This window comes from Globicephala melas, chromosome 6 (assembly GCF_963455315.2).
Source record: "Globicephala melas chromosome 6, mGloMel1.2, whole genome shotgun sequence".
NCBI classification, from domain to species: domain Eukaryota; kingdom Metazoa; phylum Chordata; class Mammalia; order Artiodactyla; family Delphinidae; genus Globicephala; species Globicephala melas.
In genome coordinates, this window is record NC_083319.1 from 13,403,198 (window position 1) to 13,419,594 (window position 16,397).

At 48.5% G+C, this 16,397-nt stretch overlaps 1 protein-coding gene across 10 annotated transcripts in view; it reads right to left on the bottom strand.

Annotated features, from left to right (window-relative positions):
* Window positions 1-16,397, bottom strand: part of DAB2IP (DAB2 interacting protein) — a 194,820-nt gene that overhangs the window by 107,307 nt on the left and 71,116 nt on the right. The window contains exon 1 of one of the 10 annotated variants that reach the window (XM_060300514.2): window positions 14,797-15,029. The exons of the other annotated variants lie outside the window; for them this stretch is intronic. The gene's annotated coding sequence lies outside the window, so the exon portion shown is untranslated. Of the gene's footprint in view, window positions 1-14,796; window positions 15,030-16,397 lie in introns of those variants that run through there. 10 annotated transcript variants of the gene reach the window in all.

Here is a 16,397-nt window from a genome sequence, read left to right on the forward strand (position 1 = left end):
CACAGAAAAAGAGTGAGACTTTTTCACCTCCCCTTCCTAGAATCAATTTTTTTTGTCCACTTAGGGGCAATACTGCCCGCACTGAGACACATTCAAATATCATCCCCACCTCACAACTTCGACAGCTATGGGAGCTCCATTTTCCAGATGAGTAAATTGAGGTTCTAAGCGGGAAAAGTGACTTCCTCTAAAGTTCCCCCAGGTAAGAAGCAAGAGTATATGCCGAAACTGTTCCCCCCAAACCCACACTTAGAGGGGCTCAGAGAAGGCAGAGGATGCCTGGAGCATGGGGTAGGGGGCGGAACAGCAGGCTGGGACCAGGAGACTCAACTTAACCTTGACTCTGCTGTGTGGCTCCAGGCCAGCCCCTTTCCATCCCTGGGCTCATGACTTATCATCAATCCAGTGAGTCAGGAAGTAAGAGCAGTGACTGTCTCTATTCCCCACCACCTAAAAAAAAAGAAATGGAAAAAGAAAACCGCTCTTTATTTTACAAAGGCAAAGAAGATGGAAAGCTGACCCCCTGAGTTCTATCTCTGCCTCTAAAAACACAGCTGCCTTTGGCCTTTGACTTAGTAGCAAGTCTTTTCTAATTTGAGGAAGCAGACACTGGGATGCTTGGGCTCATGCCCCGCACCGAGCTCTAAGCAACACAACCGGTACTAGCAGGACCCCAGAGAAGTTGAGTGAGTTTGCTAACATCTTGCAGGATGAAGGTGGCATCCCCAGGGACAGACCCCAGGAAGGGCGAACCGGCCGACCTCCGAGTCTCCTCCAGACCTCGGAGCACTGGTTCAGGCGTCTTCCCTCGGCTCAGACTCACTGTGTGACCTTCACATGACCTCTCGGGCTTCCAGTCTACAAAATTAGGTCATAGGACCAGCTGATCCTGCATCCCCTTTCCAGCAGGAGGTCAAGAGTCTCTGTTTCACCAGGCAGACCAGGCTGCCTTCCTATTCTTGGAAGCCATAGTCGGAGAAATGCATTTTAACCTTCATGTGTTTGCAAAAAAATAAATAAAATTGGTTTCATTCAAATGCTGCTGGCTTGGTTGCCATGGATACCTCCTAATCATGAAGGATGACTGTTACTTGTTCCCATGGAAACACGGAGGCCTGAGGAACATCCTGTAATTTCAGACAAGACACCAAATTTCAGTTGTTGGGTTGCACCGCCCAGATCTTACTGCTTAAAAACAGGTCGAGGCGGCAACCTCTGATACTGGCAGCAGGAGAAAAGAAGTCAGTTCTATAGAAGGAGGAGGTGCAAGGCAGGGGTGGATGTGTGTGCTGGACCTCAACAGTGATCAGGAAGATGCAAATTAAAACTACCAGATGTCATTTCACACCTTTCAGGGAGGCAAAAATGAAAAAGAACAATGACCCCAAATGTTGACAGGGATGTGGGAAAGTCTTTTTTCACTGCTGGTGGAAAGAAAAGAATTTGAGAACAATTAGAAAAGAGCTAGTTGAAACTGACACACACACACACACACACACACACACACACACACACACACACACACACACACACACACACACACACACACACACACACACACACACACATATACTCTAAGACAGGAAATTCCCCTCCTACATGTCCAGTCTAGAAAAATGCTTCAGACTTGCACATGGAGATCTGCACAGAGACGTCAACTGCAGCACTGTTTGTAGTAGCAGAATGTAGGAAGCAACCTAAATGTCCACCAACAGGGGAATGGATGCCCCAGTGGATGACTCCTTGGGGCAGTCATTCGGTGGAATAGGGTAGGACTCCAGGGGGCAATGTCCACGGACCCCTACAAAGGACCCAGTTCTATCAGATCAGCATGAATCAAACTCAGAAATAAAAGGTTGAGTGAAAAAAGTACATTGCAAAAGGAAACAGAGTGCAATCCACTTATACTTTTTTTTTTTAACAAGAATGTTCACAACAGCTTTATTTGTAATAGCCAAAAACTGGAAATAACCAAAACGTCCTTCAGTAGGTGAACGGTTAAACCGTGGTACATCCACAGTGTGTGAGGCAGAATAATGTTCCCTCCAAAGAAGTCTACCCTAATTCCCAGAACCTGTGAAGATATTTTATATGGTAAAAGAAACCCTGCAAATGTGATTAAGGTTAAGGACTTTGAGATGCAAGTGTATCCTGGATTTCCAGGTGGGGATAATCTGAAATGTGCAAGAGGAAAGCAAAAGGATGGCTCTGAGGGATTCAATGATGCAAGAAGAGACAACAGAGATTCTAAGCATGAGAGGAATGATGGAAGAATGGGGTCACGAGCCAAGAAACGTGGGTGACCTCTATTTAGAAACTGGGAACATCCCTCAGCTGACAGCCAGCAAGAAGATAGGAACCTCAGTCCTACAACCACAGGGAACTGAATTCTGCCAACAAGGAATGGGCAATGAAATGGAGTTTTCCCGAGAGCCTTCAGAAAGCAATGCAGCCTACTAATACTTTGATCTTAGTCCCTCAAGACCCACACCAGACTTCTGACCTACAGAACTGTAAGATGACAAATCTGTGTTGTTAAAGCTAAGTTTTTTTTCTTTTGTTTTCGTTTTAATTTACTTATTTTTGGCTGCATTGAGTCTTTGTTGCTGCGTGCAGGCTTTCTCTAGTTGCGGCGAGCGGGGTCTACTCTTTGTTGTGCTGCACTGGCTTCTCACTGCGGTGGCTTCTCTTGTTGCAGAGCATGGGCTCTAGGCACGCAGGCTTCAGTAACTGTGGCATGCAGGCTCAGTAGTTGTGGTGCACGGGCTTAGTTGCTCCGTGGCGTGTGGGATCTTCCCAGACCAGGGATCGAACCTATGTCCCCTGCATTGACAGGCGGATTTTTAACCGCTGCGCCACCAGGGAAGTCCGAAGCTGCTAAGTTTTAACTTGCTATGGCAGCAATAGGAAACTAATACACATGCCATGGAATACTACTCTGCAAAGAAAAAGGAATGCACTATTGAAATACACAACAACTTGGATGATCTCCAGGGCAACATGCTTGGTGCAAAAAGCCAATGTCACAAGGTCACATGGTGCATGATCCCATCTCAAAGCGGTAAAGTCATAGAGATGCAAAACCAATTGGTGGTTGCCAGGAGTTAGGGGTGGGGGGGGGGGCAGGTAGGTGGGTGTAACCATAAAAGGGCAGCACAAGAGGGAGATCTTTATGGTGACAGAATAGTCTTGTGTCTTGATTGCAATGGTGGTTACACGAATTTACACATGTGCTGAAATGGCACAGAGTCATACACACGCATCGGACCGATGTGCACAAAAGATGAGAGAGGAAGGAGGAAAGCCCACACTGACATCCAGAAGCTGACCTGGCATTCACAGCTCTGCCATGTTATTCTCCTTTTGGACATAAACAACCTCCAGGATACCAACCTCAGACAAGGCTACCATGATAAAATGAGGCAAAACAAGTCCACTTTATCATTTTGTCTAAACCACTGACAAAAGCCAGGTCACTGCGCCACCCACAAAATACCACAAATCTCCCCACCTTGGCGAAAATGAGTGTCTGCTGCTTCTTTACCGAAGACAGCTTTATCCTTGTGCTGCCTCTTCTCCCTGGAGATAAGATTTGAGACACCCCATCACAGAATTGCCCGTGCTTTCTGAGAGCAGCCAATCAAGAGTGAACCCCACTTCCTTAGACGTCCCCCAAATCACCCAACCAAAGCCCAAATCCTAGAGTAGGTTCTCTCTACCACACTCTGAGATGTCCCGTGGCTCCCCACAGTGTGTGTTCTCCATCACTGCCATAAGTAATAAACCCAACTTGTTCAGCTGGAGGTGTGTTCCTGGTGGGTCTTTGGCTGGAGGGCATTGTACTGGTTACATGAGATGTAACTATCAGGGGAAACTGGGTGAAGGATGCACGGAAGCCTCTCTGTACTGGTTTTGCAACTGCCTACATATCTGTAAAAATTTCAGAATGAAAAGTTAATAAATAGCCTATTTGAAATACATGGAATCAAATCTGTGTGTAAACAATTGAGATTTTCCATCCCGAGAAACTAACTGCAGAAATGTATTCATATCCAGGGTTCCCTGAGTAGAGAGAATGGCCAGCAATCTAGAGGCAAGAGGCACAGAAATATGAACACCCCTGCAAAGGCTTGCCATGGGCTTTTTAGAATGAAATACATTTGCTGTCCACATGATTAAACTAATATGATGTTTTACTTTCTGTTTGTACGTGTGTGCACTTACATAGAAAAATATCATGAACAGTACTCAAAAACTTGGTATCAGAGATACTCTTTGGAGAATAGGATGGGCTACGGGTGGGACCCGTACCACTTGCTGAATGAAGAATAATTCAGCCTTCCCAAAACTAATAGTAAAATAGAAATAGGGGGTATGATGATTCAGTGCCAAATTGTACCCTCTGAATACGTCTGAATAGGAAAAAGGAAAAGAAGCAAGAGAAAAAACAAAATCAGAAAACAAAACAAATGACATTGAAATCAACAGCAGCCCAAATGACCAGTTAGAGAAAGTGGATCAGGAAAGTCCAAAAATTAGATTTAGAAACAAACTCGTGGGTGAGGGAACGAAGTTCCCCAAGCGTAAAGCTGCCAATGAACTGATGTCCCAACTTCCCCTCCCCCGCTACTGCAGGAGTGGCCGGATGAACTGCAGGAAGAGCCAAAGGTAAGATCACCATGGCAGCAGGTCAAGGAACCTTCAGAGTGTTAGAACTTTTCAGACAGGGCCGTCCAGCTGATGCCACTGTGTATCTGTGTGCGTGTGTGTGTGTGTGTGTGTGAAGCACATCTGTACTGTTCTTATCTGCTCTTAACAGTTAGCCAAATGAAGAGTGAGTTTGCCAAAACAGTGCACCGATATGTTGGTAGGTCTCCTACACACACTTTTTCCAGTTCAGACTTTGGCCATCCATCTTTGTTTTTTATTTTATTTATTTATTTTTGGCTGCATTGGGTCTTTGGTGCTGCGCGTGGGCTTTCTCCAGCTGCGGCGGGCGGGGGCTACTCTTCGTTGTGGTCCACGGACTTCTCATTGCCGTGGCTTCTCTTGTTGCAGAGCACAGGCTCTAGTCGGGCGGGCTTCAGTAGTTGTGGCACGTGGGCTCAGTAGTTGTGGCGTGCAGGCTCAGTAGTTGTGGAGCACGCACTTATTTGCTCCACGGCATGTGGGATCTTCTCGGACCAGGGCTCGAACCCGTGTCCCCTGCGTCGGCAGGCAGATTCTTTACCACTGCGCCACCAGGGAAGTCCCCCATCCATCTTTGGAAGAAGGAGGAGACATGGTTCTTAGAGGTTATTAAACCTTACCTGCCTGTGGTAGGCAGAATAATGGCCCCCAAAGAGCCCATCCTGATCCTAGAACCCATGAATATGTTAACTTCAATGTCAAAAGGGACTTCAAAGACGTGATTAATGATCTCGAGATGGGGAGATTATTTTCGATTACCTGGGAGGGTCCAATGTAATCACAAGAGTCCTTATAAGAGAGAGACAGGAGCATCAGAGAAGACAGGGAAGGCGATGTGGTGATGGAAGCAGAGGTGGGAGTGAGGTGGGGCCATGGGTCAAGGCAGCTTCTAGAAGCTGCAAGAGGCAAGGAAACTGATTCTTCCCTAGAGCCCCCAGGGAGAATGCAGTCCTGCCGACACCTTGGCTGTAACCCAGAGAAACTGATTTCAGACTTCTGACCCTGAGAACTGTAAGATAAGTCTGTGTGTTCTAAGACACGAAATTTGCAGTAGTTTGTTCCAGTATCAATAGGAAGCCAATACACCCACTGATCAAGGTTCAACTTATTCTAGTAAAAATGGAGGGGTAGTGACGTCACACCATTGGCTGACCCAGGACTGTGGACTCTCAAGGTCCCTTTTCCAAATCGATGGCTGCCTTAAAAGGAGAAAAGCTTCCTTTTGGAAACACAATATTCATGACCCTACCTAATGTAAACTTCTTTCTTTCTCTACAATGCACTTGTTATCAATCAACATATGTAAAAGGGTTTGAAAACCACGAAAGTATATGGTACCTTTCTTGGTTATTTTATAATGTAGTTTACAGATGTTTTCACATCTGTACGTAGAGAATATTTCTCTTTGGATGGTCACTCCACACGCTGTGCGTTTATCCTCAGCACAGATACTAAATACATTATTAAAACTTCTTTAGGGTATATAAGCTCCAACAACAGCACTCCAGAGAGAATCATGATTATCAAACCCTAAATATTCAGGTATAGAACTAAATTCACTCTATTTTTCATTTCATTCAGAAAATATAAATGATTTCTTTTTACCCCAAAATTCCACCTCAGGACTTAGTGTTTGTTCAAAAAGTATATTATTTTTTTTTTTTTGGTGTGAGAGCTGGAATTAGCGCTTTATTTTTTTAAATGACAATAGAAAAGTACCTTTAAACAGTTTATAAAAGCATAATAGACTGTGGAGAAGTTGCTCTGTTTTCCTCAGAAACAAGGATACTATTCAATTAGAACAACGTGGCTATACAACAGTCTTATAGTTTTCCAACAACTTAAAATAGGCATAAAGTTTTAAGTGTGTACATACTGATTTTTTATATATAACTTTAAAACCCTCTTTACCTTTCTGTATTTGACAGCTTGGAATTCAAATTTTAAATTATCTCTAAATAACAAGGTCCTACTGTATAGCACAGGGAACTAAGTTCAATATCCTGCAATAAACCATAATGGAAAAGAATATGAAAAAGAATAAATATATATGTATAACTGAATCACTTTGCTGTACAGCAGAAACTAACAGAACATTGTAAATCAACTATACTTCAATAAATAAATAAATAATCTCCAAGTTTCTAATTTAATGATTTAATACTAAAGCAAACTGAATTTTAGCTCTTTGTGTAATTTTTTAGCTTGAGGAACAGTTGACGCATAGATTGTACATTAGGTCCTATAAGGAACATGAAGCTATAATTTGACAAAACAAAAGAGCAGATTGTTTTACGTTCTACAAAAACACCTGTGACTGCCCTAGGAACTTGGAGGGAAAGAAAATTGATGCAAACATGAAGTTCATGCTACCGGCCATGAGTCATAGTGTCCTTTGTCTCTGACCCACGAGTCTCGTGTCTTCTGCCGGCACCCGGGAAACTCTACCAGGCTAGGTTGCTAGTCAGCAAGTAGGGTAAAAACTCCACCCTTCATAGTTATTAACAAAGAGTAGCAAAAATACTTAGGAATAAATTTAACAAAACAAGTACAAGGCTAATAACTTTAAAAATATTGCTGAGAGACATTAAAGAAAATCTAAATGAACAGAAAGATACACCACTTTGAAGGATTGGGAAGACTGTCTTGTAAAGATGGCATCTCTCCCCAAACTGATCTATAGATTCAATGCAATTCTAGTCAAAATCCTACAGGCGTTTGAAAGACACTGGCAGGCTCAATTTTACATTTAGGTGGCAAAGCAAAGGATCTAAAAGAGCCAACCAATCTGGAGAAAGCAGAAACAGGTTGGGGGATTTATATTACTTGGTTTCAAGACATACTTTATAGTCTTGAAATGTAACTAAAGAAATCAAGATAGCGTGATATTAGCAAAAGGATAGACATATAGATCAATGGAACAGAATAAAGAGTCCAGAAATAGTCCCACATATATGTGGTCGATCGATTTTTCGAAAAAAGTACAAAGATAAATTGGTGGTGGAAAAGATCGTTTTTTCAACAAATTTAGCAGCAGAACAACTGGATATTTGTATGTAATAAAATGGACCACCAGGAAATGTGGAGAAACAGATCTAAGAGAGACAGGGACTGCACGGTATGTGTATATATATCCTCACGCTGACTCCTAAAGTAGGAAACATCAGCTCCAACTTTAACAGGAAGAAATTGAAGTTCAGAAACATCAACTGAAAGGACCACAACCACCCGGCTAAGAAACGCAGAAGGCAGGATTCGAGCCTGGCGAGCTCTGAATCGAAGGGCTGCCCCAGGATGGGAAGCGCCTCCATGGAGAGATAAGTGAGAGGACAACAGGTCCCAAGTCCCCCGGAAGGCTGAGTGTCCTCCCTGCCCTTGGGCTCTCTCTACATCTCCAGGTGCCATCCCAGCCCCGCTACACGGCAGAAAGGGATAAGGGATGCCTCATTCGACGGCATGTTTTGGTCCCCTGATGTTGGGTTGGGGAAGGGAGAAGTTTTGAACCTATGGAACTGCGATAACCTGCTATCTCCCAAAAGGAATCAGGATCAGAGTTCAAGCTGTCTTTAAGTTCAGGACATGGTTCAGAGTCAATGGAGGTTGCCCACTGTTTCGGGGGTGGGGTCTGCTGGGAGAGAGGCATGGAAATGACTGTGGAGGGCTGGGGTCCAGGGCACATCCCTGCCCTGGGAATCCTCAACATAGAGCATTTGGTGGGGCACAAGAACGCCTCAGAGGGGACGTGGAGGGGTCAGGCTTCTGGTTCTCAGAAGGTGGGAGGGAAGCGCTGAGAAGACGTGCCTCCCAGCTATGTCTCAGGATTCTGGGTAGGGCCTCCCAAAAGGACAGCACTAGTGTTCACCCCTTAGTCCCTGGTTGGCCTCATGAATAACAGTCCAGTGTAAGCGTTGCAAACTTTCAGCATCTATAGACACTGTCACCAGCTCTTCTCTAAGCCCCTCTACTTGAGTCCCTTAACAATTGCCTTTGGGACTTTCCTGGTGGCGCAGTGGTTAAGAATCCGCCTGCCGATGCAGGGGACACAGGTTCGAGCCCTGGTCTGGGAAGATCCCACATGCCGCGGAGCAACTAAGCCCGTGCGCCACAGCTACTGAGCCTGCGCTCTAGACCCCGCGAGCCACAACTACTGAGCCCGCACGCCTGGAGCCCACGCTCCGCAGCAAAGAGAAGCCACCGCAATGAGAAGCCCACGCACCGCAACAACGAGCAGCCCCCGCTCGCCGCAACTAGAGAAAGCCCATGCGCAGCAACGAAGACCCAACGCAGCCAAAAATTTTGTTAAATCTTTAAAAAACAAACAATTGCCTTTGACCATCCATACTTCCTATTCCTCATCCTGACATACACCTCACTTTCAAAGAATCCCCAGCCTTCCCAAAAGTCTGGGTTTCCCCGGTCACTCCAAGGATTAATTACCTGGCCTGAAGGGTTCTCTAGTCCCTGAGTCCCTTTTTGCTCCTTTGCTTTCTGAGGATTTCTAGGAAATTTAGCCTGAAGTGTGACCTTCTCCATTTTTCCTCCTGAGTTTTCTCCTGTGACTCTGTAGCCCCAGGGCCTATTCCAGGCCCGGCAGAGAGCTGCCATTTATCTGTGCTGCTGGAATTCGGGATATAAGGAGGTCCTAGCATGGAGACATGCGTTTGCTCTTCTCCACCGTGTGCCATTTCCCTGTACCCACTTTGGAAACCCACAATGCACTACTACACATTTTGAAGCATTTTGTAGTAAAAGTACACGTGGGCAGGACATGGCCCGCCTTCAGGAGGCTGGTTATCCCCGGGGAGAGCGTAGGAGGCTTTAGCTGTATCTCAGGGGTCAGCACATTTTTTTCATAAAGGGCCAGAGAGCAAATATTCTAGGTTTGTCTCAACTACTGAACCCTGTCAAGGTAACACGTAAACAGCCACAGACAATATGAATAAGTGGGGCTGTGTTCCAAAAACTTTACTTATAGACACGGAAAATTTGAATTTCCCGTCATTTTCACGTTATAAAACATTATTCCTCTTTTGATTGTTGTTTCAACCCTTGAAAAATGTAAATGCTATTCTTAGCTCGCAGGTCATACAAAAACAGGCGGTGGGCTCTATGAAAACAGGTGGGATTTGGCCTGTGAGCTGTACTTTGCCGACCCCCTGCTGTACCTGAATCATTTTATTTCTAAGAAAAAGAAAAAGAAAAAATGAAGAAAAGAGAAGCAGTCATGGTAATGTTAACGTTTGCTAAATCTGAGAGGTGAGTACCTGGGTGTCTGTAATGTCATTTTCTACACTTTTTATACTTTCAAATATTTTAGAACTTTCAAAAACTTCAAGAAGGGAAGAAGCCTGGAAATCACCTTCCAAATGCTCCCAGAGCTTATCACTGGGGGCTAGAATTAAAGGTTATTTTTTATTTTCTTCTCTTGCATAATGGATATTTATTACTTTATTACTTTTGTAATCCTAGGGGTTGGGGGAGAAGGGGAAAAACACTAACATAAACGTTATATTCTTTAAAAAAAAGAGGAGATGGGGCTTCCCTGGTGGCGCAGTGGTTGAGAGTCTGCCTGCCAATGCATGGGACACGGGTTTGAGCCCTGGTCTGGGAGGATCCCACATGCCGCGGAGCAACTAGGGCCGTGAGCCACAGCTACTGAGCCTGCGCGTCTGGAGCCTGTGCTCCGCAACAAGAGAGGCCGCGATAGTGAGAGGCCCGCGCACCGCGATGAAGAGTGGCCCCCGCTTGCCGCAACTAGAGAAAGCCCTCGCACAGAAATGAAGACCCAACACAGCCAAAAATAAATAAATAAATAAATATTTTTTTTAAAAAAAAAAAGGAGATGGAGTGATTTGGCCCATAGCTGGTGGTCTCCCCTGGGGACCACCAGTGACCCAGGAGCCTCTTCCATAACATCCCCATGAAGGGCTGCCCCAGCACCCAACACCCCTGCTCCCCACTCCTTAAACTGGCCCCTCCCTCTGCAGATGGCTCTCCCTCTGCGGGTGGGACTGGAGGGCTGCACCCCGGTTTTCTGAAGCCCAAGGTCCTGTCCCAGGAGGGCTCAGAGGCTGCCGCTGATGCCGCGGAAGGGCCCTGAGGGCCCCAACCTGCTTGCTGCTAACATGTAGCTCTGAACAGCTCCCTAGACACCAGGGGGAACAGTGACCACACAGACAGTTAATGGGAAACCCAGGCTTCCCTCAGACCTCCACAGCCACCCAGCCTCTCCAGCAATGTCCAGTTCTGCCCGCCACCCTCACCCCTCAACCATTTGACCTCCTGCAGCCTCTAGTACCTTTCCACCACTTTCCTGAAGCTACTCCCCAAAGGCACCCCCTGCCCAGTCTGGTGCCCTCCTCCCGCCCCTGCAGCATCAAGAGTCAGAGCAGGCCTGTCAGCCATGCCCACAGCTCTGCTGCCCCCTCACCCCAAACCCTCCCCACTTGCCTGGGCCTATCCCATCACCAGCTCCCACCCCTCTCGCTGTGAGGACGACCCCTGACCTCTCTCTCTCCCTGCTCAAACCCACTGCCTCTTGCAACAGGATGGCCAACATAGTCACCTGTGATCACTGATACCCACTCTCTCTGCTCCCCGGACCACATCAGTCTAGCTTTCTGGTTGCTTAAAATCATTTTCCTAAATTGCAGTTCTGGTAAGTACAGTGAGAATGAAACATCCTGAACTCTGCCACTCAGTAGCTGGGTGACGTTGAGGAGGTCAATTAACCAGTCTGAGCCTCAGTTTTCTCATCTGCAAAATGGAGCTGATACAATTATCTGTGAGAATGAGGACTTAATGAAATGATGCACGCAAAGGACTTAGAAGGGCGCCTACACTGTGTTAAGTGCTCAGAAAATGGAAGTCGGTGCTATTATAATGACTGCTATTTTCAAAATTCTCCCTTTGGTTCCGTGTGGCCTGCCAGGGGGAGTTCCAACCTCGTGGCTCGCCATCCAAGGCCCTGCTTACCCTTCCAGTCACACCATCTGCCAACCCGCTTACAGGACTACCTTCCCCATAAGCCCGGCTCCCTGGGGGTGGGGGCTGACTGTATCCTCCACGGCAGCCCCTGGCACAGGGCTTGCAAACAGTAGGTGGCTCACTAAAGCTCTGCTGCTCTGAACAAGTACAAGTGACACTTGTAGCAGCCTCTGGGGGACGGGAATGCCAAGGAGCCATCTGGATGGCTCCGATCCCCACAAGCATCACATTTTATTTCTAGATCAGCCCTAATAGAGCTGCAATTAACCCCTCAGGCTTTGGATGAACAGATAATGACAACTCACCCCACCTATAATGATACCCTATGTTGTTTCACATCTACTTGTTCAAAGTGCTTCTGAGCCCAGAGATGTTTAGTGACTTGCCTGAGGTCACCAGCATTTATGGTGCAGTCAGAAGGACTCCCGCCCTGGCCACACACCTGACCCAAACTCAGTCCCCAGGATAGAGGGATAAATGGATAGAAAACCGCTTTTCCAGAATACTATCCCAGATTGCCAATTTATTGGTTTCCAACCTTTAAACCCAAGTTCTACAGTCCCCAAGCCAAGCAGGACACCAAAAGGAGCCCCATCACTGGCTGCCTGGCTCCCTCTAGCCCCACTCTCTTCCCCTCCCCTCTGCTCCCTCATCCACCGGAGGCTTTAGGAGAGCGGGCTGAGCCTCACAGCAGCCACATCGTCCTCCCTGTGCTCTGCCTTTTCCATTTCACAGCCATGTCAACACATCACCCCTAAGGGCCAAGAAAAAAGAAGTAACACAGCCCAGATGCCGACAGTGCTATCCTGTCTGTCGGGGAGAAGAGAGGAGGGAAATAAAAGCTAACAAGACTTCCAAAAGCAAAATCCCCAAACCTCCTCTCGGGTACCTGGCAGCTGTCAAGGTCAACACAGGAACCTGGTGGAGGGGGGGAAACCCATCCCCAATAAAACCCAGGCAGCTGTGGAGTCTGAGAGTCACAGAGCAAGCAGGGCTGCATTTCCAAGGGCGTGCTAGGCACCCTCACGGGCTCATCTTTCCTACTAACGTACAGGTGGTCTGTCTAGACTGTGAAACCAAGCCTGTCTTTTCTGAGTACTGAGTCTACTCTTTTTATTTTTTTATTAGTATTATTTGGAGGGCTATTGCGTTTCCCCTCCCTTCCTTATTTATGCAATCAGAGGAAATCACAGCACAGACAGCCACTTCCAAACTCAAGGCCACATGGGCCAATTTCAGATGGATAATTAAATATTGAACAAATGCTGAAATGTCTCTACAGGATCGGGATGGCTAAAAATAACTACCCTGCCACTCCACGCGCGGGCATCTCGGCTGTTCCCTCTCAAATCCCTCCTCCCAGCAACTGTCAAACACAACCTTCCCAGGGAACGGCGGGTGGGGGGCGGAGGAGGGCTGGGAACCGATTCCCCAAACACCTACTTAACAGAAAACAAAACTTCAGCTCCCAGCAAGCTCCAAACGTTCCTGACCAGGAAATACTCTCCCTTTCCTGACATTTAACCAAGTGGCCTCGAGAGGAAGGTGCAGGGGAAATATCACAGCCATTGCTTTTCTTTTAAAAATAGTCAAGAGGCTGCGTGTCATTTCGAAGCAAAACACGTAAGCGGTCGGGGATGTGAGCACATTTGTATCAAGTTACACAGGAATTCAACCCCTATTCCCTCCCGCCAAGAAGACCCTGCAAGGAGCCCAGCTGCCTCAGTGTCCCGATCGGGGCTAACATTAGGAAAAGCAACAAACAAAATCAACACCAAAATAGGATGCAAAGGGCTGTGGATTCCAGACCTGGATCTCTCCTTAACGTCTGTACATACCTCGGGCAAGTGGCCTTGGTTCTCTGGGCTTCAGTTTCTCCAATTGTCAAGGGGAACAGTTAGCTCCCAGGGCCACACAGGTCAATCCCTCCAACCTCCCCCCATCAGCAGCTGAGCAAAGCAGGCTCCGGGCCTGTCCCTGTGCCACCAGGTTTCAGGAAGCACAGAACGCAACGGGGCAGAGAAAGAGCGCCCAGGAATCAGAGCTCCAGACCTGACCCTTGGAAGCGCGCTTCTAAGCGTGAGCTTGCGAGTACGGTGACCTCGGGTTGAACCTTGCCTCTTCCTCCACACCCTGAGCTCAGTTTCCTCACCTGGCAAAGGGAAGGGATGGTAATGCCCCCTACCTCCTAGGAGGGTTGGAAAGGTGAAAGGAGATACGAGATAGTCAGGTGAAGCTCTTGACACAGGGCCTGGCACACAGTCAGCTGGGTAAAAGGAAGCGGTTACCTTCCTTGTTATTAAAGGGGACGAGGATGCGCCAGAAACACAAAGACCAAGAAGCTGACATTCCAGCAGACGAACTTGGGCCTCCGGCCTCCCTCAAGGACCTACACAGCTCTGGGAAGTGGGCCTCAAGCTGTCTGCTGGTCTCCAGGGACCTCACAACACGGGATGCTGAACCCTCAGCACAAAGGAACTTGGTGGAAAAACAGGGCTGAGTCTGTAAGACCTGTGACCTGCCCAGGGAAAGGAGGACATGGCTGGTAGGCATGAATGGGAGCAGGATACAAGGGTGGGGGCCGGGGGAGAGCCCGGGCCTGAGGGATGGCCTGAGTCATCCCAGGCAGACAGAGGGCTCAACAAGCAGGATGGACCCTCCCCACCTCAGATGCCAGTGGGGTCATTCCCCTGCCTCCCTCCTGAATTACGTTCAGGATTGTGGAAGCGGATGGCTGTGAACACTCGTAGAGCTGCTGACTGTGCAAATCAGATAGAAGGAGGAGGTGGCCTTATCAAAGGCAAGGCCTAACCTCAGAAGGATCCGCCTGCCCGCGGGATACCGAGGCGGTGCGTTCACAAGCCCAGGATGTGGAGCAGGGCAGAGCTGGGCTCCACCGTTCCTTAGCTGCGTGACGTTGGACAAGGCTCCCACTCTCTGGGACACAGTTTCCTCACCTCTAAAATGAGAATTATGCCAGTATCCATCTCCAGCATTGTTGTGAGCATTAAATCAGGCAAATACAGAGTTAAGCTCACTGCCAACACTGAGCAGGCATTCGGCAAACAGAAGTCATTTGAACTTTATTACACGTCGTGGGAAGGAGTGAAGGTCCACTACCTGAGTTATGTAAAGGCCTGGAGAAGCTGGAGCCAATCGCCAAAGGAGAGATGGTGTCTCAGCAGGAACAGAGGAGGAAACAAGGCAGAAAAAAGTATATGTACAATTTCAGAGGTCTCAGCCTTGGGCTCTTGGAAGGACATTTAAAGACCGGGGGGACCACAAGGTACAACCAGCCCCCACCCTCAGGGCTGTTCTCAGGCTTGTCCAGCCCCTGGGGCCCCAAGATGCTGCCCAGGGGCCTCTCAGCGGGTCTCCCTGAAGCCAGGGTCCCCATGGAGAGGTCCCAGCGCCCACCCTTCACTATGGTGGCACCCAGGCCCCTCCCTAGCCATCGCTCCCAGTTAGGAAGCAGCCATGGCAAATCAGCACCCTCCCCAACCATGTTGCTCTCTTCCTGGGGGCCAGAAGCCCTGGGTTCCATACCCCGCTCTGTGAAGGTGGCCCCTCTGTGCCTCAGTGCCCCCCGCCTCTGGACGTCAGGGGTTAGATCACTCAGCTGCCAACTTCAAAGTCCTGGGAGGTGACCCCCACCGCAGGAGGTCAGTCCTCGTCCTCCTGGGCACCTCCTGCCCAGGACATTCCTCAGGGGATGCTGGAGCGCTCCTGGGAGCCCCTCCTGAGGCCCCTCACACAGACTCCAGCATACCTCGGAAGGAAAGACACCCAGGTGGAGGGGAGTGGGACCACACAGCAGCCACGACACAGGGCCACGCAATGGGGTATGTGTGGGCCTGGAGAAGGAACTGACCATCTAAGGAGAAAACACAGGCCAAGTCTGCAGCGCCCAGGCAGGGCCTGGCATGTGCCTGGACCCCAGGAAAAACTCAGATGAAAACACGAAGAAAAGAATCAAAACCTCCCCTGAGTACAGGGCTGGGCATTCCAAGAGGTCTCCCAACATGGGAGGCAGCAGGACAGGATTAGCCCCAATTGACAGATGGGGAAACTGAGGCCCTGGGATGTGCCAGAATCGCATAACCAGCTCATGATCGAGCTGGGACTAGAGTCCGTTTCCCACTAACCACTGCCCGGTATCCCCAAAAGGGCTCTGTGCCCCAGGGCAGCTCAGCAAGCCAGCCTCCCCAACCAACTGGGGGCTTGCCAAGAGCTGGGAGCCTATGCAATTCATCCCCATGTGCCCCTATGCCCAGCACATAGTAGGTGCTCAAGACGTGTTTGCTAGTTGAATGAATGGGTGGACTTTATCCAGGGCAAGAAGAAAACCCCCAGCAGCCCTGGGGGTACCGGTAGGTCAGACAGACAGACAAAGCTTTTCTTGACCTTGGTGGGGGCAGGTGGGGAGGTACCCTGGCTGGTGAGGACCCCCTCGAATTCATGGGCCACGCCCAGCCTTCAAGCGGACCCAGGGGCACAAGGCGCGACCCAAAATGGCCAGATGACGCTTGCCATGCAAACGTCACTGTTCCCACCCTGCCTCTGGCCAGCGTCAAACTTCGTGCCCCCCTCTACCAACAACAGATTCGCTCTGCCCGTTCTTCAGATGGAGAACTCAGGGCACAGAGAAGGGAAGAGGCTTGCTTACTGCCCTGCTTTGGTCACACCTGGGGGACTGCAGACAGTGTTCCTCACTGGCGGCC